Source organism: Lycium barbarum, chromosome 11 (assembly GCF_019175385.1).
Source record: "Lycium barbarum isolate Lr01 chromosome 11, ASM1917538v2, whole genome shotgun sequence".
NCBI classification, from domain to species: Eukaryota; Viridiplantae; Streptophyta; class Magnoliopsida; order Solanales; family Solanaceae; genus Lycium; species Lycium barbarum.
Genome location: NC_083347.1, coordinates 64,351,726 through 64,357,725, shown reverse-complemented (window position 1 = coordinate 64,357,725; position 6,000 = coordinate 64,351,726).

The window sequence follows — 6,000 nt, the reverse complement described above, 5'->3', positions numbered from 1 at the left end:
CTTCAAGTGTCGATTTATGTACGTACCCATCGAGTCTTAAAAATTTGTTCTATGAGCATAGGTATATGAAGCGGCGCCTTACGAGATTTATGATCTTATCCCATGTTTTCTTAACGATGTTATTCGTTGCTAGTCTCATCTTATAATAATTGTTCCTTCAAGGTGAGACAAGCCATGATGATTATTCCATAATATAATCGGAGGTTACCGACCTTACGTCACTCCGATAGACTTATAGCTTTTCTTGGGCTCTCCTGCATGCTGCTTACATGATATATGTATATGATATATGTATATGTATATGGGGAATATGGGAAAAAGGGCCAGAGCGCTATAGACGTTGGTATATGTACATGATACATGCATATGTATATGGGGAAGATGGGAAAGAGGGCCAGAGCGCTATAGACGCTGGTATATGTACATGATACATGCATATGTATATGGGGAAGATGGGAAAGAGGGCCAGAGCGCTATAGACGCTGGTATTATATGACATGATGTCATCCCGGACGCGGGATATATGTGGTTAAATGGATCGGCTGCTGACGCCTCGGCAATATGATATGTTCTATTTTCTATATATATGAAAAGAAATGTTTTCAAAGAAAGTAAAGTATGATATATATATATGAAATGGGCTGCACGTTCCGCAGCACTAAGCATCCATGGTACCTGCCTAAAAGGCACTCATATGTACAGGTTGCTCTTCTATCTCATGATATGCTCTATATTTTCTTTATGTCGTTATTCATGCTATGTATCCCTCGTATGTTACTATTCATGCCTTACATACTCAGTACATTACTCGTACTGACCCTCTTTTCTTCGGGGGCTGCGTTTCATGCCGCAGGTACACCCAGATGAGTAGAAGCTATGATAGAAGACGTTCCAGCGGAGTTGGCAAGCTCCATTTGGCCCTGGAGTGTTGCCGAGTCAGAGTACTATGCTATGATGTCTTGGTTGAAGTTAGAGACTTTGCAGACAGAGTCGTAGGTGTAGTATGTCAGTCTTGAAAGCGGCTTCGCCAGCCGATGTGTTTTTATATATTATGTTACAGATCCCACATGGCCACAGATTTTGTTTGATTTGAGAACAAAGAAAAAGAATATTTCTGGAAGCCTTACTATGTATTTCATGTTTACATGATTTAAAGGTCCAAAGAGGTTACGTGTGTATTAAGAGTCAGAGGGTTCGCTCGGCTCTACGTAAGGGTCGGGTGCCCATCACACCCTAGTAAGATCAGGGTGTGACACACCCAGTCCTGTAAGTTGGCTAGATGTGCTCCTTACTTAGTGCTAGATGAAGTAGCTCGAGGTCAAAGGTTTGTTAATGAGTTGGTTAGTCGTCTGTAAAATGCGGTAGTCCTACAGATGAAGACGTTGATCTACTTTGATGATGTTGATCTTGCTAGAAAGATTGAAAACAAGGGACGTGATGAATGTGCATCCAATTATTTACATAAGAAGGCCAAGACATGGGATCATTAAGTGGTGGCTTTAGTGTTAATTGAAAAGCATAGAATCAGAGAAAGCAACAAGAGTGTTCTCAGACAGATTTGGCCCACATCATAGACAGGGTACCAAGGGGCCATCATAATCATCTGATATCATATTTTCAGGCAGATGTACACCACTACTCCATCCCGCTAGACCTGTGGCAGACCACATCTGGGCCACTGTCGTGTTTTGGCTGGAGGGTGTTATCGGTACAGTCAGTTGGGACATCACATGAGGGACTTCCCTCAACCTCTTCCAGCCAGGCTTTTGTTCTGTTAGTTACGCCTACTCAGGCTACTCGTAATATTTCAAGTACTGCTGGTAAGGGAAAGAAAGGTCGAGGTGCTGGAGATCATGCTACTAGGAATCAGGGACAGGGGAATGCTGGTAGAGGATAGGTGAGAGTTTTTGCACATAATAGACAGGATGTTCGGGCTTCAAATGTCGCGGTTACCAGTATTCTTTTGGTATGTTCATTTGATGCACCTGCCTTGATTGATTCGAGATCTACTCACTCCTACGTGTCCCCATACTTTGCTTTGAGGTTTAATAGATAGCCAGAGATGTTAAATGATCCTTTTCTTGTTGCTAATCCTATAGGAGATTCTCTATTAGTTGAATATGTGTTTGGTGCTTGTCAAATTCAAGTTAAGGGTAGGGATATTCTAGCTGACCTAATTGTACTTGATATGATTGAATTTAATGTGTTGATGGCCATGAGTTGGTTATCTCCTTGCTATGCTATTGTCGATTTCCATGCCAAAATAGTGAAGTTTGAGATACCCAATGAGCCGACCTTTTTATTAAAAGGGGGTCAAGTTCCAGAGGTTGGTAAAGTTATATCTTTTATGCAAGGCTCAACGATTACTGAAGAAAGGTTGCATAGCTATGATAAGGGATACAAGAGAGGAAACAGTTAGCTTGCAGAATGTACCAGCAATAAACAAATTTTCTGATGTATTTCCTGAGGATTTGCGAGGACTAACTCCAGTACGAGAAATAGACTTCGGTATTGATTTGACACCTGACACATTACCAATATCTAAACCCCCATATCGTATGGCGCCAGCGGAGCTGAGGGAGCTAAAACAACAGTTGCAGGACTTACCAGACAAGATTTTTATCAGACCGAGTGTATCACAATGGAGTGCACCAGTATTGTTCGTAAAGAAGAAAAACAGTTCTCTAAGAATGTGCATCGACTATAGGCAACTGAACAAGGTAATGATACGCAATAACTATCATTTGCCTCGTATAGATGACCTGTTTGATCAGTTACAGGGAGCTATCCACTTCTTAAAGATTGATCTTCGGTTTGGTTATCATCATCTTAGAATCAAAGAGGAAGATATTTCAAAGACAGCATTCAGAACTCAATACGGGCATTACGAATTCCTTGTGATGCCTTTCGGATTGACCAATGCTCCAACTGCATTCATGGACTTAATGAATAGGGTGTTCAAGTAGTTTCTGTTTAAATTTGTGATAGTCTTTATTGATGATAAAGACATTGAGGACCGTGTTACAGACATTGCAAGAACATAAGCTTTATGCTAAGTTCTGAAAGTGCAAATTTTGGTTAGACTTAAATGGACGTGAAAACAACCTTCTTAAATGGAGATTGGAGGAAGAAATCTACGTGGATCAACCCAAAGGGTTTGCAGTTCCCAAAAAAGAAAAGAAGGTGTGTCGACTTGTTAAGTCACTTTATGGACTTACACAAGCACCCAAACAACGGCATGTGAAACTTGACGAAACAATATTGGCAAATGAATTTAAAATTAATGAGTGTGATAAATGTGTTTACATTAAGAACAATCCAAATCACAGTCATTGTTTCCTTATATGCTGATGATATGTTCATAACAAGCAAAGACATAGCCGACATAAATGCTACTAAGTGTATGCTTGCTAAAAATTTTGATATGAAAAACTTAGGAGTTGCTGATTAAATATTATGAATTAAAATCCATAGGACTCCTCAAGGTCTAGCATTGTCTCAAACTCATTATGTTAAAATGGTACTTGAAAAATTCAAGTATTTGAATTTTAGAGTTGCAAAGACTCTGATTGCAGTAAACCTTGCTCTTACAAAGAACCAAGGTCAAATCAAGACTTAGTTGGCTATGCTCGAGTGCTGGAAAGTTTGATGTACATCATGAACTTTAAATGACCAGCTATAGCTTGTGCAATAAGAAAATTGAGTCGTTACACAAGTAATCCTGACCAAACTCATTGGATGGCGATGAAATGAGTTTTGGAGTATTTATAATACACCCAAGACTATGCTTTGAACTATAATAAATATCTTGCTGTAATTGAAGGATATAGAGATGCAAATTGGATCACTGGATCATTTGAAGTTAAATCCATAATCAGATACGTTTTCAGAATCGGAGGAGGAGAAGGGTCTTGGGAATCATCTAGACGGACATGCATCTCTCGCTATACAATGGAGTCTTAATTTATAGCTTTGGATAAAGTTGGTGAGGAAGCAGAATGGCTTCGGAATTTCTTGGAAGATATTCCCTTTTGGCCTAAACCAGCGGCACCTATATGCATATATTATGATAGTCAAGCTACAATAGGAAGGGCTAGAAGCTATGTATAATGAAAAATCTCGTCACATACGATGAACACATAATACTGTTAGACAGTCACTCTATTGTGGAATTATCACGATTGACTGAAAATTCAAAGAATAATGTGTCGGATCCACTTACAAAAGGTTGAACTAGAGAGGTGGTTGATAAATCATCAAAGGGAATAGGATTATGTGTCACGCCCCAAATCCAGGGAGGCGTGGCCGGCACCCGATGCCTTACTTGACCGAGCATACCAACCTGTAACACATGAACTTGAGCACATACAAGCAATCTAGACCGACGAGGCCGACCTGTACACCAATTAACAATATATCAGACCGACAAGGCCATACTAAGAATAATCTGTGAATAACAACTGTAGCAACTAAAATGGGATCACCCCAAAGATATAAACATATATATATATATATATATATATATATATATATATATATATATATACATATATATATGGGCCGACAAGGCCACCATGAGTGTCTACAATCAGATCCAAAAGAAACATATACAAGGGCCGACGAGGACACCAGGATACTATCTGAACAAGTGTGTGTGTGTGTCTATATATATAGATAGATAGATAGATAGATAGATAGATAGATAGATAGATAGATAATAATCTGAGAGTGTGCTTACCTATTTCTGAATCATATCATATAAGTAATACAATAGTATACTACCCGACCATATATAGGGCTCGGTATGTATCTACCCAATTATATTAGTCTTGGTATGTAACTATCTATCTGGCCCTTCTAGGCTCCGCGTGAATCTACCCGCCCACTTATGGCTCGGTAAGTATCTACTCGGCCTTATTAGGCTCAGTGACATATAGTAATACTGTAAATGGCACATGTATACTTTTTACTTCTCAACCAGAAATGGAAAAACACTAAGCTAAAACAAATGGATAGCTACCGCATAAACAAATGGAATACATAAACATGAGATTTCTATGTAGGACACTTCTTTTATACGCTTTGTCAGGAAACTTTCTTAATTATGGACTCATGCCATCAAAAGAAGGGAAATAGCTTTTACATATACCTTAACATCAAGATCTTACTACTAACGGGAACAATATCCCCTACGCTTCAATCTATAATGAATGATAAAAACACTAACCTCAAGCTATGATCGATACAACATTCTTATATCGAGCAACAAGCTCGATTTGTAAATAATCGGACAACACATCCCTTGTTTCTTTTACACTTCCCCAAGTTCATAGCATCACAAAAACACACAAAACATCATCAATATCCCATTTCCAGCACTACAACAACACAAGAACTATCCCAACAATCCAACACAACAATATCCAACACTAGTTACAACTTCTAGTTGCTATTCCATATATTTTCATACAACTAATATATCTATAACTTGTACAACCTCATATACATCAAGAATAGAAGATTCCTTACCTTAGATACAAGAATTATATCCTTCTACAACTTGAGACCAATCTTCAACTTCTCAACACACTAAAGAGACGAGTTTAACAAGCACCATTGACTTTCCCCAAGGTAGATTGGTATCAAGACCTTATTAATATTTACTTAACTGATTGTTAAATGCTTGGGGAGCCTTTAGGGGGCTTAGGGATATTTAGAAGTGAGAATGATGAAAAATGGGGCCTCAACCGATTTAAACACCTCTTGGACCGCCTTACCGCTTTCGGATGCGGTGGCACTTGCGGCCGCATTTTCCACTTGCTGCACCACAAAGTGCACGGCACCTGTGAACTAGAAACTTCCCAATTTACCACTCAAATTCAGCCAGGATGCGGCGGGGCATTCCCGTTATGCGGCCGCATCCTGCCCCTCACCGATGGACTTTGTCGAAACGTGTTTTCTTCAATTTGTCCAACCTCCAATCCTTCCAATATATCCTAA